We start from the raw sequence: 23,364 nt of genomic DNA, 5'->3' as shown, positions 1-23,364 counted from the left end.
ATCATTATCTGTCACATGTGTTTGATAGTGTTATTGCTGCAGTGTCTGTAGATAGGCAGATTAAATGAACCAGAATTATTTATAATAGAGCATTTACATAACTCTGCTAATTAAACAAACGCAGAGGAAATTAGAATCTCCACGGGAAGTAAAGTAAGTTGAGCTGTGGATTTATGACACAACAGTTCTAAACTATTTCCCTGGAAATTCAACAGCATAGTAAAATCTGTATATCGCTGATGATTCGGTTCATCGGGAAACTCAAGGTTGACGAAATCACTGCAACAAAAAAAACTCAGCGCGTCACTTTCTCTGCCTGTGGAGCTCGGAGACAAACACAGATGACAAATCACCGTTACGACTCAGGCACCTCAACCGCGTCGTTTCTGCCGTCTCGGGGGAAATTATGGAAAGAAAAACATCTGCTCAATCTGCACAGCTGGAGCATGTCGCTGAATTGTTTCATTAATAATGATGCATTAAGAAACACGTAGAGGAGCTGATTTAAAAGCACAGAGTGAAATTAATTTAAAGTCAAAGGTTTAAACCTTCGTCATCACCAGGCAGCTCATCAGTCTGGTTTCACTGGAGTGAGACGTCAGACCGATGGTGTCAGTGTTTGTGTTCTTCACATCTCACTGAGGTCCGTTCATTTAACAGACGTAAAACAATGTGTAATGATAATGTGTTTATTCATTGACAGGTCGTTAAAAATCTGAAAGTGAACAGAACTTAATCCACTGGTGACAAATAACGATTCACCTTCACTGATTGAATTTAAATGACGTGGAATAAAAGACGCAGGATTTATTTTCAATGCTAAAATAGTTAGTGAGTGTTTGTCAGTTTTGTGGAGAAGTACAGGACTGAAGTGGCTGCACACGTTGGTAAAGATGAATTCAAACATCAAACACACGAAGCTGCTGCGACGCGCTGAGCGATGCAGGTGGATGAGATTCAATGAATGTGTAAAAATATGTAAAGGAGATTTTCTGTTCACTTGTAGAGCTTCTTCTTGGCTGCAACAAAAATATCAGCAGATTCACAAAGAGAGTGTTTGAGCAGCTTCTCTGTCGGACAGTGAACAGCAGCTGGTTTTTATCCTGTGGACCGTGGGGATCCACTGTGTTGTTTCAACGAAGCACAAAGTCAGTCATCGACTTCCTGCCACTGTGAGCTGGTCTGAACACGGAGGTCTCCTCTCAGCAGGAGGCGCAGGGCAAAGTCATTGAGGAGCTTATTGTCTGGATGGACATCAGTTGAACGCTTGAGTCAAATATAATGAAAACTGTGATCTGTTGAAGGAGGAGCTGCTGTTTAGGACACAGTGTTTGTACAGGATCTTTCACATCATACAGATTCCAGATGTTCAAACAGGATCCAACCCAACGTGCTAACATCTGCCCTGAACTCGCCCACGGAGGCTCCTTCTCTTCTCTCCAGCTCCTTTCAGACGCGAACTCCATTCGTAAAATTGGTTGTGGAACATTTTCTGCAGTTTGTCTTTCACATATGAAACATTCAGCAGAAGATTCTGCGACTTGTTTCAGCTTTGTGTCCGTCAGCACGTCCACTCGCTCGCTGTGAAGGTTCAGTTTTTCCAGTGAGGGAGAGCACCAGGTTGTCCGTAATGAAGGGAAATGAATTCGTTCTTTGCATAATTGTGCAGCGAGTGTGAATATTTAGATTATATTAAGAAGTATTTTGCATTTTCATGTTGTTTATTCATCATGTTTTAAAGTTTGAGCCTCTACACTCTGGGATAATCACATGTAAATACAGTGACTGGCAGGAAAAGTAGAAAAGTTTGTCAGAATAGTTTAATATAATGAAATTCTTGAGGATTATAACTTTAAATTTCTCATTTAGAAAAACGTCTTTCCCTCTTGTCTCATTTAATTCCACTCTGATCACTGACACATTTCCCATAATGCCCTCTGTAACCCCAGGAGTATCCGCCCTGGCGTTTTAACAACCACAACCAAACTCCAGCCTTGTGCCTGTTCTCCAGAATTCATGAGTATACGTTTCATTTTCTCTTTAATGGAGATATCAGATGGGTCTGAGATAAAACCCTCTCCAGTCTGACAGGATGCAGCTCAGCAGCCGAGGGATTCAGCGTCAGCAACTTGTTATTGTGCCTCCCACTCCCCTGCACCACAGCGGGCTGCACGTTCTCTAATCTCATTTAAAGTGCTGTGTTAATATGACACAGATGATCCATGCATCCACCTCTGCTACACACCAATATGTTGCCGAGAACAAATTGTTCTCAACCCTCCGTCGCTCCCAGTCGCTCTTCCAGTGCGGTCGCCCGAGCGTCTGCCGCCACATTCCCGACAACCTCAGCAGATTACCGCTGCATGTGGAGTGAACGGTTTCCACTCAGCCATGTCGAGATACTCTACGTTCTTCACGCAGTTGTTCATGCGTGAGGCGGTTAGATTAAAGAGCGATGCAGCAGATGTTCCTGTGGATCAGATCATTTTCAGTGAAGTATGAGTTACACTGTGAACGGAGGAGAGTGAACACGATGACCAGGCTGAACTGAGCGATGCCATGGCTGCGTTCAACGCTGCTGTCAAGAAAGAGGTGGCTGCTGAGAGCGCTGCTGCAGAAGACGTGGATCTGAAGGAGCCAACAAGGATCTCAGCTGGGAAGATGAAGGAAAGAAGGTGTTGGAGCTGAGGGACCAGAGAAGAGGAGAAGAAGCAGGAAAAGAAAGAGCCACTGAAGAAGAGAGAGAAGGAAGATGTTCCCCAGTTTCCTCTCTCATCCTTCCTATCCCTCAGCCACTCCCCTACCCCCCGATTTATTTTAAATCCAGATATTATTGTTTCATATTTTATATCAACTATGGCTAAAAGATAGATTCGTATAGACGGGACCCTGATACCACTGCACCACAGACTCTGGCTCCAAATCATGTGAAGAGCATGAAATCGCAGCGATCGTTTCATTTTTGTTCAACAGGAAAAAAAAGTTGGAGTCTTGTTTGAGCCGATCAACAGTTCAAAACACAGATATTTACTTTATATGAGACAGAAATAGAAGCGAATCTTCAAACTCCTGTGGCTCCAGTACCGGGTCGTATTTATGTGAACACATTGTAGAGGACCAGAGACACAAAGTGTCCCGTCCTGCAGGATGTGACTGTGTGCTCCGGGTTCAGAGCCGTCCTGGTGTGTTTTTTTCCGGCAGCTCGGAGTCCTGAGCAGGAGTGGGCGGCGTTCTGCAGAGCTGAGCCACTTGGAGGTTAAAACGCTGTCGTCTCAGTGTGTGTCGGAGCCGCTCTGAGAGACACTGCTGGTAAACAGAGAGCGCGCACAGTGCATGCCCACGCACATCGCCCACTCAACACACACAGCATGTGTACAACCAGGCCGCAGAGAGGCAGAGGAGGGGACAGATCAGTGTGGGAGAGGAAGTAGCGCCTGTAAATTATTCAGGAGGAGTGTGTGTGTCTGTGTTCAGAGACGGGAGGCAGAGCCATTTTTATTTTTTCTGTCTTTTGTTTAGAAAGATGGAAGAAGTGCAGAGCAACATGCAGGAGTTCCACTTCTTCCTAGTCTTGATTTTACATCTATAATCTATATCAATCTATTTACATCTATAATCTATATCAATCTATTTATATCTATAATCTATATCAATCTATTTATATCTATAATCTATATCAATCTATTTACATCTATAATCTATATCAATCTATTTATATCTATAATCTATATATCTATTTACATCTATAATCTATATCAATCTATTTATATCTATAATCCTTCCATCTGTTCATTGATCAGTCATCAATACACCCTTCAGCCGACAAGTGTTCATCCATCAATCAACCGATGCTCCTCGAGTAACTCGAGTCCTCAACAACTCATTGACTCTTCGTCAGCATCAGTATTTAGTTATATTTGCAGTTTATGGCTCTTTTGCACAGAAAAGTTAGAGAAGACACAAGATAAGTTTCTTCTGTGTGAAACTGGCACCAACAGTGAATAACAACATAAATCCTGCACTTTACCTCTTTATGTGTGTTTGGTGTTTTTCTTCAGATACAGATATCGTTATATGATCGTGTTGCAGTATATTGGTTACTGAGAAACGCTGTATTGTTATGTTGTCGCTGTGAGTTACCCTGCGATTCAATCCTCAAGTCTCCAGATACAACATGAGATCCTCTCTCTCTTCTTCCTCCCTTCATTTCCAGTCGTTCCTCCCTCTTTCCCCCCCCCTCTGAGGAATAAGATTCATCTTGTTTCTGTCTTCGACCCCGAGCGGTTGTGTGAGGTGCGGGGAGCAGAGCTGAGGCAGGAGGAGAGTACCTGCAGCGTCCTCAGTCATCTTCCTCCTCTTCCTCCTCCTCCTCTTCCTCCTCCTCCTCCTCCTGCTCCTCCTGCTGCGGCTGCTGCTGCTTCAGTGATAGATCTCAGCGGTTGAATTATTTTTTCATGTACAGAGACGAGAGAAAATGTCTTTCTGTTTCATCATATACAGTAAAACAAAAACTTAAAGGTTCCCTCATGAAACCACATATTTAGAAACCAAGCCTTTATTTGATAGGACGGAGTTCACTTTGAAAAGCAAAGTTCTAGGTCGGAATCGAACCTGTGGCTGCTGCAGGAGGACATTATCTGCAGGGTCACTGGTATGTTTAAGTTTTTGAAACATTTCTGGTTATAAAATGATATTCAGAGTTGTTTTTAACTTGTATTTGATGGAAATCATTTTGTGATTTCAAGACATGCAGATGTCAAAACCTCTCCGCCCCCGACCCCAAAATAATGGAGAATTGCAATCCCCATTTTCCCAGGATGTAAAAACTTTTCTCTGTAAATCAGCAGGTGACTCAGAAAATAACAGAAAACACAAGTGAGGAAGAAAATCCTCCTCAAGAAACAATACTAATGTGAACGTGATGAAATTAGATATTTGTCCTGAGCAGTGAGACGTCAGGCTGGAAAATACAGACACTGGAACAGATTGACAAGAAAATAGATGTGAGAGGACAAGAGGCAGGAATGATGAGAGAGAAAGAAGGAGATCAGTGCGACAGCGGACAGAGTGTATTTAGAGAAGAGGTCAAACAAAACACACACAAGTAGAACATGATTAGGAGAGAGATGGATAGAGGGTGATTGTTCTGCAGAGAGGAGAGAATGATGAGGAGAGAAAACAGGGAGAAATGTCCCTTGAATAAATAAACACTGCACAATTAAGCAGAGAAAACGAAAGAGGCTATTTGAAGTTGAGCACAATTAGGAGTAAATGAGGAAGAGAACGAGTCAGTGTTCGGATGCAGGAAAAGAAACGAGTCTCCGAGCAGAAAGGTTCCCTGTTTGTTTACAGAGAATCCGAGAGGCCCCTGATGCAGGTTACACAATCATCCTGCGCTGAGTGGAGTTGTCGTAGCGTGAAGTTTGCCCGCGGCGCTTTTACTCCTCACAGTCGTGACTAACTTGTGATTTATTGTATTTCCTGGATGAGCGAGGGACGGAGGGAGGGAGGGAGAGAGGGAGGGAGGGAGTGAGGCAGCAGATTCAGGGTCTTCTTCATCGTCGCAGGATTGTGATGAACAACAACAGTTTGTGTTGTGATGAGCTGCTTGTATTGAGTGAACTTCGGACACAGCCTTCTTCTTCTTTTTTTACTCATAATAAGCAGCGTTGATAATTAATAACAGCTTGAAGAATGAATGTAGATGAAACGATCGTTAGTGTTTTAGTCTCCAGGAACAAAGCCGAGGGGGAAATAACAAAACGCTTTTCAAGTTTTCTGAAGTCAATTTGTAAAATACATTTTGAATATCAAAGGTTTTACAAATCACTGGGATGTAGAACATGAAGACTCTGAAGAGAGATAATGTGAAAACCTCAAACATTATCAGATTTTAATTCAGTGGTTCTATTTTTACAATTTACAAACTTCACATTTATATAAATATATGATGCTTTGCACAAGACCCCAACTAGAAATGATAATTGATTCATGTATAAGTGTAAAGCAGCACGTTGCTGCAGGTTTTCTTCACGTCTTAATGAGAAACAGACAAAAATCCAAGCACAACACGTTTAATCTCTTTGATACTTTCTGGCGATCGAGTAAAATCTCTGCAGCCGTGGGTTTGATGCTCATCATCCATAGAGTTTATCCTCTGAGGGCCGCAGGGGGCTGGAGCTAATCCCAGCTGACACTGGATCGAGAGGCAGGGAACTTCCTGTACAGGTCGTTAGTGCATCACAGAGAATCAGCCATCGAGAAGCGTTTGTGTCCGCGGTGCAGCTACGGAGCCAGAGGCAGCACAGGTTCAACCAAAACACCACTTAAGTGAAAGAACTGTGTTTATGAAATATACTTCCTGGTAAATAGTTTATTTTAAATAAAGATGGTTGTCATATCAGCTCCCAAAACTGAAGCCAAAGTGTCTTGATCGCCGCCCCGGTGGCCGGCTGATGTATTGATCATAAACCACGCTTCCTCCATGTTAGCAGATGGGGCATCTGTCAAACTATCAATTTAAAAAAAATAGGAAAGAAACAGATCAGACAACAGACGCCTGTCTGACCCTCTGGAAGAGGTTTTCCACTACACTGCAACCAAACACTCTGATAGAGTGTAAGCGGCTCTAACTCTGACAGGTAAAACGGCTCTGGAGTGTTTGAGTGGCTCAGGATTGTTCTGCATCAGTAACGGAGGAAAGTACTCGACAGGCGGAAGCATCATATTTTTCTTAGAAGATACACATGAACGGTTTCTGTCTCCAGACGATGTTTGCAGCTATAAACCAACATGGTGGAGTGAGCGCAGGGGAAATGAGACAAAGCAGACCCGGCTCTCTGCAGGCCAGTAAGGTTTATTAAATTTGCAAAACAAATTAATTTTATGTGAAAAAAAAAAAAAGTTTCTCCGCAGCATCTGGTTAAGTCGACACTTAATAAATAAGAAGCCTCCACTGAGCCAGCTGACGTCTGTTGCTTCCTCTGAGGAAGAGCAACTAACAAAGCCTCAGAACTTCCAGAGAGAAAAGAGAACTCGTACACGCTCGGAATAAAAATAACATTTATGCGAGACTCCGGGACGCTGCTTAAAATGCACATAGATAGGAAGTTGTCTGCAAATTGGACCCGAGGCTCCAACCTCAGACTCGACTGCAGGAGTCACCTGATGTTAAAAGATTCTGCAACTTGCACACGAGCCGTTAAACAAATGTTGGCGTGTGGACAAATAAACAAACACGCAGAGTTCATGAAATCATACAGACGCACACAACAACATGTCTGTGCTTTATGCATTAGTATCGATGTGTGTGAATTATAATGAGGAGTTGAGAGAACACAGCTCTGCAGGGGGGAGGTGTGTGTGTGTGTGTGTGTGTGTGTTAAAATAACACGGAGCTGAACTCAGCCTCTGTGTTTGACTTCATGCAGCTTCATTTACTCTGATTATCTGCATTAATTCGTATTCACAATTTTTTTTTAGATGAGTGGACTTTTTTTAATTTTCCCTTGAGACGACACAAACACACATTTTTGTTTTGAAGTTGCTCAGTTTGAGCGCAGGTCTGATCTCTGGACCAATGAGCGTTCAGGGCAACAGCTGCAATGTGGGACGTCATTAAAGTAGGATTTATATTCTCTCTCTCTCTATATATATATTATGTTTTATATATTTGGTGTTTCAATCAATCTTTGAGTTCATCTTTCAAGCTTTACTGAGAGAAATGTATATTTCCTGTAGTTTACTTTCAATCCACCGTGACGTCGCCCGTTGGTTTGAGAGCTGCTGTTCTGAATCGTTACGTTGGACATGGCTGTCGGTTGATTTCATTTAAATCTCCGCTGTATCTCAGCTCACTCTCATCACTTGATGTCCATGATACGCAGCGGGGTTGACGTGTCTCACCTCTGGGTCAGTGCAGGGTCACAGCGACTGATGCAGCAGAAACAAATGACTGACTTCAGCCAATGGGCTTGTCAGAAAAAGAGAAATGAAAAACAGTCACAGCTTCGCCTGCGCTGTACATTTTATAAACAGGACTGTTACTGTGAGAGCAGAATTCATTTCTCTGCAGGTCTCCGCCCTTTGGCTGCAGCCTCGGAAGAAGAAAAGTACACCCAGAGCTCAGCTGTGTTTTTAAAGTGCGAAGTTCTTCACTGCTGCATAGTAACCTCACATGTACATGTATGTGTGTGGACCAGTACAGATATATATTCTGCTGTGTGTAAATGAAAACCTCTACAACGTGAAGAGTTCGCTCCTTCTTTCAGTTTTCACGACGCAGCCACAGACGCATCTTCATCTCTGCTGCAACTATTTGCATATACATAGAGGCGTCCATTCCGATGTGGGATTAGGATTCAGGGCAGGTTTGAAAGTTGGTGCTTCTCTTCCAGACGTGATTCTCTTCCCTCTCGCTTGGTGACAGAGACCATGTTTTAAGTTCCTGCTGTGGGAACTGCAGGTTCTTCAATCAAAACAATGGACTTTTTATGTATCTCAAAGGATAATTTGGGGGAAAATGGTAGATGCACTATTTTCTCAATGGCCCTGAAGGCTTTTGAAGAACTGCTGCTTCACGTAAACATGTATAGACTTTTTTTGAAAGGGGGAGAGAGAGAGAGTGTGTGGAGAGGAGATGCAGCAAAGGGCTCAAGCCTCCGTACATCTGCAGATTTCTAATGTTTCTCCTCAGAAGGTTTTGTTTTGTCATCGCAGTTCATCAGGGTTCTGCTGCAGCTACAGCGTTGGCACTAACAGTAATGGATTAACTCTGTGAAGCAGGCTCGTGTTTATGCAAACTGATCTGAGTGCAGTTCACAGTGCAGAGGCTGCAGCTTTGTTTCTACTTAGTAAACCAGTGGCCCTTCTATGTCGCTGGCTGCAAAGGAGCTGGCGATGGCATCAGCGGCAGATTCAGACTTTTGTTACACTGTGGATTTCATGAATTCATTAAAAAACATTTATAAAAACCTTAAGTGAGAATTTAAAATGAAAAGATTAAACATTTTAAAGTTTCCTCACTTACAGGTAGAAGTGCTGGACATGACAGAGGCACGTGCACTATGAGCCTTTTTAGATTAATCTAGAAAAGAGAGTAATTTTAGCCAAACTGCTAAATATGCAGCTGCAGTCATCAGCCAAGTGGAAACCAGGGGCTTTAACACAATCTGCCCACAGTCACCTCCGAAGCTCACTCATCAACATGTATCTCATTTATTTTATCCAAACAAAAGCCTGTGTGATGCACCAAAGTCTTTCTTGGCAGAACTAGAGTCTGTCTGTTTGTTTGGCAGATCCAAGACTAGAAAGTCACGATCTGCATGTTAACGGTTGTTTTTGCACAAATGGAACTAAACCACCGTGGAAGAGCTTTAGACCAATACTTGTGTTTGTTGAGCAGGTTCAGTTCAAAGTCTTTAACAAAGGAAACGTGACTGAGGTTCATCAAATCATCACGTTGGGTTAAAACAGAAGACTTTGATTTGTTTTCCAGTTTGAGACCCAGCTCATCTCTTGGAGGGAGACGATGTTAGAACAACTCCATCACACTGTGATTTCTCTTTTGCAGCGGTGGAGATTGTAAACAGTGAAATGTGGCGAGTCGGAGAGGGAATCATTTTCTCCTGAAACTTAATTTACTCCAGATCTTTCACAGATACGCTTTATCCTCTGGGTCATGACGTCTTCTGCAGTCACACACAAACAATTCACCTTGAACTCGTTTCGTTGCGAAACCCGGAAAAAACATAGAAATAAAATATCAGTGAACAATATTCAGACCGAACCAAACGTGAATTCAGTAAGTGAGTTCAGTGGATGCTGCGTTGAATATGTGGCTTCGACTCGACCTTTAGAAACACCGAGAGGTGTCAGCGGGAAACAAGGAGATAAAGAAGCAGAGGGAGAACAAAGCCGGTGACGTTCAGGTGACAGAGGGAAGACGGGAGGGAGGTGTGCAGGGTTAGAGAGCACGCCGCTCAGAGACGGAGACTATTCTGTGGTGAACTTCAGCGTCTTCACACCTGATGAAGGAACCTTTAGACGAGACCTTTACGTCAGTCTGAGTGAAGAACGAGGGGACGACTGACAAAACACACCTGAGCACCGAGGAGGAGAGAGAGTTCAATCTTTAAATCGTTTTTTAACTGATCCTATTGTTAACTTTTCGTTTTGATCTTGTAAAGCCCCTCGTGACTGTGTGTGATCTCATATATGATGTTATACCGATGATTTGCTTCCGTTCTCTTCCCTCTGCTTCGTTCGGCCTCAGCCCTACAGCAGCGAACCAGACAGGAAACACTGATGCTCTTTTAAATTCCTGGCGTTTACGACACGCGCGTCATCTCATTGACCCACTCAGTCATATCAGATGAGTTCACCTGGCAGAGCAGCAGGGCTCAGCAGATAAAGACCTATTGACTGAGGAGGGGGAGGCTCCATCGACCTGTTAATAGAGGACAGGACCCGGTGGAGGAGGACGGAGGGTTTCAACTCTCTTTGTCTCCTGTTGTGTGGCGCAGCAGAGGCTCAGAAAATATTTCTTTTTCCCCACGTTTATCGGACTGATCTGTTGTTTTCACCGCAGCCGTCGGTATCACACAGTTCATCCTCCCGTCCTTTAATGGAGCGGGGAGCTGGGACTTGTCATGACTGCATCATATTTATCATTTGTCTTCAGGGGGAAAGTGTCCCTGTCGGTCACCGTGTAAATAACAAAACCCAGGAATTTTGCTGCCGGCACGTGTTGTAAATCACATGAGTTACAGGAAAGAGAGAGAAGACATTTAAATCACTGTTGTGTGTCGGTGAGACCTCGATACCGGGGCTCCCAGCAAACAGCACAAGATGGCCGCCATCATCACCGGGACATTTCGGCTTCGTTTCTGGATCGTGAAAGACAGAAAGACACGTTCTGAGTCTCTAGTATAATAATAGTTTCATAACAAAGATTAAAAAAGAAAGACATGAGAACTGCACAAGTTTTAATCATATATTAAATTAATACTATAAAACTTATTGCTTTAAACACTCGGTTTACATTATTTATTGAAATTCATTTTACCACTGGAACTCAGGAGAACTTGTGAAACGATTCATGGACCCATATGAGACACTCAAACTGAAACAGTACAAAATGAATTCCCTTCAGGGAAACAGAACAGTGCTTTTTAATGAGAATAATCTCTGTGATGATCTGCTGAGGAGAACTCAGCGATACTGGATATTTAATAAATAAAGTGGGGATATCTGTTGCTGTGTGACTTCAGGATTAATGCTGGAGCTCATCGTTCCGTGAACTCATCTCTGAGGATGATTGTTCACCTAATTAACTGACATCTATTCAAATGAGACCCGGTCACTGACCCGTGTCCCTCGTTCCCAGCTGCCTCGCACCGTCTTTAACCAGAGACGTTCCAAAAGCTAATATCTGTCCCTGACACACACTGTGATACCTGGACTCCATCGTTTCTTCTCCTTCGGTTCCTCCCTCTCTTCCTCCATCTTTTCTTCTCCTTCGGTTCCTCCCTCTCTTCCTCCCTCTCTTCCTCCCTCCCTCTGCACTGGATGCTTGTGTACCTGTGGGAGTCTGCAGTGTTTTAAAGATGTTGTTATGAGTCGTTGCTTCTGTCTCGGCTGTAAAATGTTTAAAGCAATTTAAAAAGTGGAAGACTCTCATCTGTCATTCTCTCTCTCTCTCTCTCTCTCTCTCTCTCTCTCTCTCTCTCTCTCTCTCTGTATCTGCAGCCCGTCAGTGAGTAGGAGCTCTATGAGGAGCGAGAGTTGAAGACGGAGCAACCGAGACCCGTGGTGAGTTTTCAGGTCAAAGTTTGTTCTGCTCCTGCTCAGATTTAAAAAGGCAGCTCTGAAATGATGTGTTGACACTGAGTCATGTTTCATTTTTAAAACCATTTCTAATACAATAACAACAGATTGGGCTTTAATTAGTTTCATGATATAAACACAGGGTGTGTGTCACTGTGGGACCTCGATACTACGGCTCCACTGCACAGACTCAGGCTCTAAATGCCGCCACCAGACCAAGATGGCGTCGCTGTTCTGGCTTCATTTTTGTGCCGTGAGGGGAAGTGGAGCCGCATCATTATTTACAGTCTGTCGTCCTGTAGCTTGACAGTTCTCATGTTTTATTCAGCTGGTGTTCACTAATATCAATATAGGTCACATGATGGATTTAGGATGGTTTTCCAGTGCCCGCAGTTTTTTTCCCAGATGAAATCACTTTGCTGTGCCTGTCGGAGGAAAATGACATGTTAACGTTTCATATGTTTCTGACCATCGTGGAGATGAATGGCTTTTCTCTGGGAGACGTTCAGAGGCTCCAAACGTATTTTGTGTTTTCCAGTCAGGAGACATTTTTAATCTGTGTGATAGTAAGAGTCCATCCTGCAGCAAACAGTCGCTCTGAGAAGACTGGGATAGGATGTTCTGACTCACACACACACACACACACACACTCACACACACACACACACACACACACACACACACACACACACACACAGAGTGCTGTAATAATAGTGGACCTGAAGTATATCGAGATGTACTCAGCGATATTAAAGTATTTACACACAGACATACAACACACACACAAACCAAACATGCAAAGTCACATGTGCGTATCAACCAATGACCGAGACGCTTCGGGCTTACAGGGCTAAAGCAATGTATTCTGGGTAACAGCAAGAGCAATGGCTCATTAGTTGTATCCCACAGCAGCTCAGGCAAGTGGTGATAAATTGGAACTGTTGGCAGGGTCATTATTGTACTGTGTGTGTCCTTGTGTTACTGTGATATATTTATAAACTGTGTGTGTGGGTGTCTGGTGTGTGTGTGTGTGATGAGGTGTGTTTCCAGTAAAAGAGCATAAGAACAGCAGTTAAGGATTCTGGGAGGCTCAGAATGAAAAACCTCTGAGACGTTCAACTACCAAGCTCAGATTCAGAGAATGAGTAAATGGTCAAATTGCCCGGGAATCGAACCGTGGATCTCTGTGCCGCTGTGTGATACACACTCAAACCATTTGGCAATCGTCTCGCCCAGTGTGTGTTATTTCTTATTACGGCTCCACTGCTTCAGGACATGGAGACGTAATGGATGGAGCTGAGTGTCGAGTGTCCTTGTGCTGTGGAGCGAATTGGAACATTTTAAACTTTACTTTCTCATTGTGAAGATAAATGGAAGAGTTGGATCTCAATCAGCTCAGAGTGAGAGAGGGATGGTGCAAAAGTTTGTGTGAGTCGAGTGTCGTCCTGTTACATTAACGTCCAGAAGAGTAAAGAAATGAGCTCACAGGAGAAGAGCCTGACATTTAAAGATGGGCTAAGACCTTCTGGGGGGTGATATTTAAACTCCAAACTCAAAGACCAAAACAAATACCCCCCTCGTTCAGTGACCAACGGCAAACCACTGATGTCAAACAGCTGGAATCAACAAACGGCACGTCACAATACTGAGCTATAAAATGTGACCAGAAGAAAATGAACGTTACCCACGTGTCAACTTAGCCCAAAGTCTCCAACCCTGTTCAGCTCCGTCCACCGTGGGAACTGCTCAGCAACGTTCACGGGTCTTTGCTCTTTCATTATGTCGTTATCTTCGCTTCGGTTGAAGTCTGTGGTGCTTCGGCACGTTGTGTTTGGAGCCACTGTGAACAGGATTGTGGGTAAAATGTCACAGGACGTGACTCATCCCCCGATCCCTCAATAGTAGAACAGTCACATTATCTCATTTGAGATGTGACAGGTGATGTTTCCACATGTTTTATTTATAAATCTCTCCAAGAAACACGATTAGTTTACCATTTACATACCATTATACCTATAAACACATACATATATATCTTTATAGATATATCGCTTTATACACAAATACTGTATCTATATATATATATAGATCTATAGATCTATATAGATCTATATAGATCTATATGTATATAAAGCGTTTTGAGTGGATGAGGGACTAGAAACGCTCAAAACAGTCCGTTTAACATTTTACTATTCAGCAAAATGTGTCTCACATTATTTTATCAAAATGCTTTTACTTTAGTGGTTTAGTGCTTCAAGCTAAACATCCCAGATTCATTTTTAAGACGCATCTTTCTCTTCATCTATCTTGAATGAATCAGGCTTTGACCTGAATGATGTTGAATCAAATCCCTGAACTGATCTGACGCCTCTTGGCTGTGAATTTAAGAAATAAAAAAATCTGTGCTGATATGGTTCAGTGAAGTTTGCTGGAGATCCTCAGTGGGCAGCTGTAAAAAGGAAAAGAAAGAACAAATAACTCTACATTTCCATCGTCAGTTTTCTCTCTGCACATTGGAATTCTGTTCAATGATCTCTCATCAGTGAGTTCTGGTGAAGCTGAGAATTAAATGAGCGTCGCCTCGCTTCGCTGTGCGTCTGAACGTCAAACTCATGATCCAGGGAAGAACAGTTGAAACATCTGAGAATGAATTCTGGTTTCTACAGGAAGTCATTTCTGCTTCAGGTTTCATTTTTGTTCAGTTTGTTTGAGATCGAAACTTAAAATGGAGTTCGCGAAACTATAATGGGCCCAATAAGATGTATTTATAATTAGAAGATACAAATAATAGTAATAGTTTAATAGGTGATGTGTAACTTGGTTTATCAACGTTCGGTCCGACGGTCAATAAAATCATCTTCTGTAGCTATTTCATATTTCTGATCAAAACTGAGGGGAGGATCTGAATACAGAGCGAACGCAGCCTCTGCTTCTTCCGCTGCTTCTTCCTCTGTCTTCTTCTACTTGACATTTTCCTTTTACGCCCTATTTAACCTCAATTTATTCACTTTGCTGTTAGAGCGACATATTGTACAGTGAAGGAACCCGTGCTGTTAGCCTCTGCTCCTGGATGACTGGCATTTAAAGAAGATTCTTATGCCTCCAGACGATGTAACAGTGAGCGACAGGCCGTGTAACAAACGGTTTGAAAGTCACACTTAAGCTGGAAACACAGTAAAACTCCCAAAACAGTTGAAACTGTGGAAATCAATTCATGCTGGTCAAACAAAATCAATACATCAGTTTGACAGACACGTCAAACATCGATCACAACCTTTATTCTCTTTCTCACTCACGAAGACACGTGTCAAACTCCGTTTCAGGACGGCAGACAGATGTTCCACCATCTTTATTTTTGGGTGAGTTTGACATTCTGCTGTTCCCCTCGCTGTGTCTCTCTGCTCCGTCCACTGACACCGATCCTCTCCTTCTAGAGGCTCAGCGGACACAAAGAAAATGATTGTTGAGAGACCAATTTGCTCCCTGGTTTAGCCTCAATTTGTTCTAATGAGAGTTTGTGTTGAGGAGGAGGAGGAGGAGGAGGAGGAGGAGGAGAGAGTGTTTGTTTGTCTCCCTTTGTTATTTGTGCTGCGTGATGAGGTTTAATCTCAGTGGACACTAGAAGCTCCTTAGTTTGGTTTTCTGACATCAGTGTGAGCACAGCAGCAGAGTTGAGTAATATTCTAAACAGTGGAAATGAATCGTTCTCAGTTTCAAAGCGAGCGTGAACTGTAGATTCGAACCTCAGTCATTTTATTACCTGAGCTTTCCCTCCGGTGTCAACATGTCTTCCATGGAACAGGCCTGTTCCACACAGTTGTCCGTGTCAGGCAGGTTGTTCAGTGAATCCTCCGCAGCTCCTCCGTAGAGTTAGTCGGCCTCGGTTTCTCTCGTCCCCTCGTGTGATCGCAGACCGACTCCGTGATGTTGAGATCAGGGCTCAGCGGGGCGTCGACCATCTGCTTCAGGACTCCTTGTTCTTCTTGGCTCCCTCTCACGCTGTTGAATAAATCTGGGGCCCGTCAGGTGTCCCCCCCCCCCCCCAATGGTGTGATGCAGGAAAACCTAAACCTCCAACACGGTTCTGTAAACTCTCCAGATCAGGACACTCAGAAGGTCCCGACTGACAAGACACAGGAACACATTGTTTTTATTATTTTTATTGTTTTGTTCTGTAGGTTTGTGAAGAGAAATGAAGAATATTGTCGGCGACACCTTTTAATTAAAGGTCCACTGCGTAAGATTTAGGTGAAAGGGAACTATTTAATTGAATGTAGAATAATCCTCATGATGTTTTCACTAGTTCGTTTCATCTAAATTGTATGAATTGTAGTTTTCTTTATCTCAGAAAAGGCGCTTTATATTTAAATACTTTATATTTACATCGAGGGGACCCTCTCTACGGAGGCCGCCATGTTTTTAACATTAGTCCAGACTTCACAGTTTACTTTAAGAGTCACTTCTAAAACTTCTGTTGTCAGTTACCAGGCACAAGACAAATCTCAGCACCTCATCCTGCATCTTAAATAAGTCTCAAGTTTGTATTTTCCCCCCAGTGAGCAGGGATATCACAGCTGGAAACAAGAACACCATTATGAAAGTAATAAAATTCAAAACACAATAACTCTTCAGACATTCTGTTGCGAAAGTACAGAGGACCATCACGGAGTAAATGGTTTCTGATGTCACTGGAGACCAGAGCCAGACAATGGAAGTGGAGATAAATGCTGAATGCTAATGCAGAGGTTGGTGCCTGCGACTCGTTCATCATCGGTAAACGAGGTCTGGGAGAGATGGAGACAGATGCAGCTCCGTGCTGTAAAGGGAGCAGGAGTCATCCTGGCAGCAGATGGGACCAACGTTTGGCTCAACATGACAGGTTTCCACGAGTTACAGGTCAGAGAAGAAACCTCCCGGTGCGGATCAGGGATATATATTTTTTTAACTTTCTTTATGATGAAAGATGTTTTTCTTTCCCCAGGCGATAATTCATGGATCTGGGTGGAAAAAATCAGGCATCATCAGAAACAAATGTGCGTGGAATTTGGGGCAGCGTGATTGAATTTGAAGCGACTGATGAAGGGAGGCACTCTACTGGGTTCCATTCTAGATTAACTTGTGAATATGTTGAAATGCATAAATCATTTTTACTCAATCCACAACTCAGCCTTTGAAGAAGAGGAGAAATCAATCAAATGAAAAGCCTTCACAGTTTAAACGTACAGAGTATAAATATGTCAGTTTGCAGGAGGGTTTCAAACATCACTCTTCTACATGTGACTGGATGTGAAGTAAAGCTACTAGAGGACAGTGCAGCACCCGGATAATTATCAGCATTCGTATTCCAGAGTTTTAAGAGAAGTGGAGCTCAGCTGTGACGGCTCGTTCTACTTCCTCACCCTGATGCTATTCAAACAGAACCGAGCGCAGCAGCGAGCTCCAGCGGGACGGGCTGACCACTCGTCCTGCAGCCTGTCGGGATGTTCACAAACCTGGATTCATGCACGGCCAAAAAAATCTGCCCGCACCGACACGAACATTTTGAATGTGCACTGCAAGAGTATGAATAATTCACAGAAACACGAGCTGGTTCATGTTCTTTCTTCCTCTCCTCCTTCACTGGCTGGTTGTAACGCAGGACAGCCATGGATTCCAGCTGATTCCAGTTCAGTGGTGCACTTAGCAGCAGGTCTGAGGTTTGCTGGAACAGATGAAACAAATTGTTTATGGAGGAGTTAATGGAAGAGTTTCAGCAAACGCAGCAGCTCCCTCCTTAATGCTCCCTTCATCACTTCAGAGATGTGGAGGTCAGAAACATACTAAACACGCTGTGATTTATTTTCTCGCTCACTGCTTCATCTGATAAACACACTGACGCAGTATTTAGTGTGTGTGTGTGTGTGTATGTGCACGTGCTTGTGCACCTACAGGAGGTTGCTAAGTAGCAACTTGTTGTTGCCAAAGCGCTTCTTGCTTCGTGCTCTTCAAGAATTCCCATGAAAGAAATTGGCACAGTCTCTCTCTCTCACACACACACACACACACACAGACACACACACACACACACACAGTATATAGCTGTATACTCAACTCTAGGTCACTTAATGTGTTCGTAGTCACTCTGAACGATTATAATCAAAGAGTGAGAAACCAGCAGCGATGTGAAAAACAACAGAGGCAGAGGCCTCTTCTCATTTCTGCACCGCCGTCCAATCAGCTGCTCAGTTCCTGGATGTGCTGGACCCTTAAGGTCTGTGGAACCTTCACCTCTCGCTCGCTTCCAATCTGTGCGAGTGAGGAGGTGAACTGAACATTTGCAGTTCACAGCACAGCTTCACCTGCACTTACACTTTGATGAAGTCGGACCCACAACATTGTCTTCGCATTTCTTGCGAGTGTGACCTAAGGCGGGAGTGAGCGGCCGGTGCATTGTATTTATTTTATTAAACCACACACGTAAAGATGTGATATGAATTCTGTCATCTTGCGTTAATCAGCTGCTCCACGCGCTCGACCAATCCCGAGTCAGTCTCAGCTGTCAATCACGACGTCTCGTTTTTAAATCATGAAATTTCTTATTAAAACCGAACTTATCAGAAATGAACACTTAAAAATACATCAGTGTGATAATAACTACGTGAAATAGTATTAATACTTTTCAGTGTTGTCCACGTCCCATCCACTAACGTGGAGGAGGCAGGGTTTATGTTATATATATATCTATATTGCAGCCAGCCACCAGGGGGCTATTAAAACACTTCACTTCACTTTTGGCAGCTTTCATGTCGTCCATCTTAATTTACAAACTTTACTGTTAAATTGGTCTTTAGAGATCCGGCAGTAATAAAGTTATTCAATCAAATTTAACACTAAGTGAAGGACCGCATGGAAATGAAAACTGAAAACTCCGAAGCACAAATGAGGTTGAAATGAACATAATAATGAAAACACAGTAAAAACACTGGCATTACAAGTCTGGACTCACACGTTAAACTCGCTGTGGACTGAAAGTGAATCAAACACTGCAACAAGAATCTGTCACAGGATCACAGGAATGTGAAACTGGTGATGCTAAATGGTTGTTAAATGCTTCCGCTCACAGCAACGCACACGCATCAAGTTCTCCAACAATCCCATGATCCTCTGGGTGTTGCTGTCATGACGGAGACGCAGATAAAAGTGAAACAGCAGCGAGAGGTGGGGACCGAAATAACAGTCCCATGCTTTTCAATGTAGTGCTGCGATATGAGAAGCCTTTAGTGTGCGTGTGTGTGTGTGTGTGTGTGTGTGTGTGTGTGTGTGTGTGTGTGTAGCTCCTCCTCCTCTCACATCAGGTCATTAATCACACTAACTGGCTCCTTGCTTCTGCTAACGAACGCTGCTCAGCCAATTACAGCCGTATAAACACACTGTTCACGAAGCTGTCGTGATGGATGGGAAACAAAACAGAAACAGTGCATGTCTCGTGTTGGATCGTGTGTCGGCACGTGTGCACAATGTAAACATGTATTAATAGTCAGCTCATGATGGATGGGGCTAATAGATGGTCTGAGTCCAGATGTATATTGATGCACCACATGGTCACGATAATGTAAACCACTGTACCTGGAGGTAAATGTGAAGGTGAACGCACACGGAGCTATTTGTTTTCTCCTCCACGTAGAATTATTCTAATCAGGGAGTCGACACTATTGTTCTGAACCTTTTCAAACTCAACACTTAACAACAGGAGGGAGATTAAAAATGTAATTTGAAAAACAGTTAGAAACAACGTGAGTGTGTGTGTGTGTTTAGTATTTTCTATTGTACTGAAATTAATTCACTTGAGACTCGTCCCTTCTCCTCTGATGTTTCCCTCTTGTCAGCTCTACAGCAGATGGTGTCATCATCACACGTGCACACAGACAGACACAGGTGCATGCTGGGTTGTGGCTGTTTCCCTCCCGGCAGGATCACAGGCTGAATGATTCATCAACGGTGCCGACAGCTGGGCTTCGGCATTGATTTCCTCCGGAGGAACACTTTATAATTATTCCCTCCAAGAAATTAGTGTCATCAAAATTTACAGGAGCAAAATCTTTTTCGGTGAACTCTCCCCTTCTGGCTTCAGGTGATATTACAGAGGTGTCTGATGAAGGGCAATCAAATTTCCTTTAACGTGGTAAATGGGATGTGAGTGGCCACAGAGGGAGGATGTGGTGTGTGGGAGGAGAAAGAGAAGAGAATGGATGTTCACGCCCGTGGCAGAATTCGATGCGGTTCATTTACAGTGACACAAAGAAAGTTAAATCTTGCCGTCCTAAAGGAAGCTGTAAAAAAGTCACTCCTGAGCTCTTCCCTCAGTCTGAAGACCTGAAGGTGACCTGAGAGGTCGTCCTAATCTTCAGATACAAGGATCCACCTCTATGGCTGTAAATATCCTCCACTCTTCATGTTTTCACAGGTATCAGTCAATCAAGCAGTATCAACGTCCCAGTGCTCACCGAGCTGTGTTGATTCTAAATGGACCATAATCTACAAAATGAACATCAGCCGTAGTGAAGAAGACTTGAAACTAGAGAATGAAACATGAACTCAAACATGAGGTGTCTGCGTTGGCTTCACTCTCCGGACCCGGAATCTATTAATATACCGTCTATGAGCTGCACTTAAGATTGTTCATCTGCAAGCTCTTATCAGTAAAATCAAGGTAAAGGGCAAAAGAGCAAGTTCCTGTGATGTTTTGATCTCATTAGTCAGAGTGGTCTGATGCATCCCATCTTTAGATTAAGGCCCAAAAGCCTCAGACACCTTCAATTGAACAAATCGTCCTTCACCAAAACAAGAGCTTCGAGGAGCGAAGGGAAAGAAAAGGCTCTGATGAGCTGAGCTGAATTTTCTACTTGCAGTAAACTCACATGAAAAACACGTTTTGAAGATGTTTAAAAGATGGTAAAACGACCTCCTGCTGAAAGGTGAACTTCACAGACTCAGTTTGATCTGTTTGCAGCCTGAAGAGCTTTGTGAAGGTGTGACACAGAAAAGAGAGAGAGAGAGAGAGAGAGAGGGCAGGAGAAGGTTGAGAAAGGCACCAGGGACACAGAAGCCTGTCTCCTCCAAAGAGTGTTTCAACCACAACTAATGCAGTGAGCTTTGAAAACACCAGAGACCTTGCAGACAGCTCACTGCTTCTAAAGTGCGTTGGAGTGGGAGGTGTCCCTGAGTCCGTGCTCTTCGAGCTTTTCCCTTAAGCTTCACAACTTTCAGTGTTGAACCCTGGTTTCACCCTGCGGGGACGCAGAGGATCCACGTCAGCTGGTTTCCTGTCTTTTCACAGTTCGCTCAGAGTCAGACGAACATGCTGCTTGTCTCATTTCCAGGTCGTGGACATTAGTTCGACTGCCTCGTCAAACCAGTGTTCCTGTTTTCTCAGCCAACGAGTGGGGATTTCAAAATGTTCCAGTTCAATTATTCATATCTGAAGTTGCTTGTAAATGTTGAAAACAGACACTAATTAGATTTGATTAGAAATGAGAGACGGCTCTTTGATGAGAACGTCGAGCATCTCCAACTCAATCCAGTTCCAACTGGATTCAACTGTTCTTGGACGACCATGAGCTGCGGACATCTGATGAAGGATCAGAGAGGACTGACTGGATTCGGTAACTTGTTGTCAAGGTGATGGATCAGAAAGGTCCAACACAGACTCGATCACGTGTGTCAGGGACCTGAACCGACCAACACGGGGTCATGAGGACTTGTTGCACACTGTGGACAGATGAGGACACGGAGTCTGCTGGACACATCGAATTATACATGATTGTCTGTGGCATGTTTATGCTCTGACCTCTGAACTGTCTCTTTTAGACACCAGAAGCACGTTTAGCTCTGCGGACTCAGTGGGAGTCAGAAAACATTTCACTCTGTTCATCCACCGAAACATTGGAGTCACATTTAACACATTTCTTGTTTGAATAGATTAAGACTCGGACCCCCCTCCTCCCTCTGCAGTGGTTCACTCCTCGGAGCAGTTCCTCTTTCCCAGAATCCTCAAAAAGGGATTTAAAGATTTAATTTTTACACTGGATTACTTTTAAGGTGAGACAAGACTCTGTGTGTGTTTCATTTTGAATCTGAAAAGGTCTTTTTGTTTGTCAAGGATTCACTTGAGCACTTTTTAATACCACACAGACATAATTATTGTGATTTTATTTATTGTGAGGTTTAACCTCAAGAAGAAACTGAACCATGAATCTGATCAATTATTCTTCAGATAATTAGACACAAACAGTGTCATAGAAGTTTTCTCTGCAGAACATGTTTGTGTTGTTTCCACAGAACCTCAGCTGTTATTTTTGTGCATTAATTAAGTTTCAGGATCGGTTTAATTGCGATGTTCTAACCCCTGCAACAGTAAACAGAGTAGAAAATGAAAGGAAATAGTTGCTCTGACGTTTTCCCCTCAGTGTTGTTTTTTTTATTTTTTATCAGCTCTTAATGTGTTTTCTTCTGAAAACTGAGTTAGTGTGTTTGTGGCTATGGAAACCTGTGTTCCTGAAATTAAATCCTCAGCAGCTCCTTATTAATGTTGAACATTGATTTTTCATTTTCTCTGTGGTTGGTTCTGTGCAGAATAGAGAGGGAGGGAGGGAGGAGAGGGGCGAACGTGACCGAGCAGCTCAAACAACAACAGAGACAGAGTGCCCATGTGATTCAGACAGAACTCAACATCAAGGTACTCTGACGATGTTCAACTGTTTCTTCAAGATTTATCTTCAGCACCAACGAGCTCAGTTTGTCTTTGAGCGTCTGACTGCTGCTGAACGTGTTTCCATAGAAACGCAGTCGAACCTCGTTCACTCTTAAAGGACAGTTAATGGTTCTGTTGTGTGATTGGAGTTCAGCAGGAAGTAGCACTAATCTTATGTGACTCACGAGCTTCACACAGTGCAGACCTGCTTCCATTAGCGCTGCTCAACTATCGCAAAAATCATAATCTCGATCATTTTGGTTATTTGCAGCAGCGTTTGTATTTGAGTCGTCCATGTTTAATTACAGTGGATGGTTTGAGCCTGTGTTCGGACTCTGTGCTACTACAACGATACGTGTCCTCACAGAACAGTCACATGTTACAGTGACAGGTTTGAATTCAACGTTCCCCCTCTGGTCACCTTCAAGAAGGAATAACTAATAAGAGCAGGTCTGTTGAAAGCTCAGTTTGATGACAGTGGGATTACAGGCTAATGAAGGCACTGACTGGAACATGCATGATGGGAGAGGAGAGATCAGAGATACAGGAATCACCGAGATAAGAGAGGGAGGACGAGACCAGATGAAACAGCAGATGTGACAGTGTGTGTGCAGTTGTTCATCTTATGTTTCCTAATTTAGCCTGAGAACATGGACCAGTTGTGTCTCTGCAACATCAGGATTGACAGCTGAGTAACGATTGGTCGAGCACGTGTATCTGCAGGACCTCGCTACTACGGCTGCAACACACTCTGACTCCAAATAACATCGATAGCACAAGATGTCGGCGGACAGAAACGATGTGTATGT

The 23,364-nt window shown here is 43.3% G+C and overlaps 1 protein-coding gene across 3 annotated transcripts in view; it reads left to right on the top strand.

The window, feature by feature from the left end:
• slc8a2b (solute carrier family 8 member 2b) overlaps nucleotides 1–23,364 on the top strand; it is an 88,413-nt gene that overhangs the window by 36,739 nt on the left and 28,310 nt on the right. For all 3 annotated transcript variants that reach the window (XM_069533834.1, XM_069533835.1, XM_069533836.1), the window contains one exon: nucleotides 11,749–11,811. The gene's annotated coding sequence lies outside the window, so the exon portion shown is untranslated. The remainder of the gene's footprint in view (nucleotides 1–11,748; nucleotides 11,812–23,364) is intronic.

Source organism: Paralichthys olivaceus, chromosome 11 (genome assembly GCF_024713975.1).
Source record: "Paralichthys olivaceus isolate ysfri-2021 chromosome 11, ASM2471397v2, whole genome shotgun sequence".
Lineage (NCBI taxonomy): Eukaryota > Metazoa > Chordata > Actinopteri > Pleuronectiformes > Paralichthyidae > Paralichthys > Paralichthys olivaceus.
This window is presented reverse-complemented; position numbering and strand designations above follow the sequence as displayed.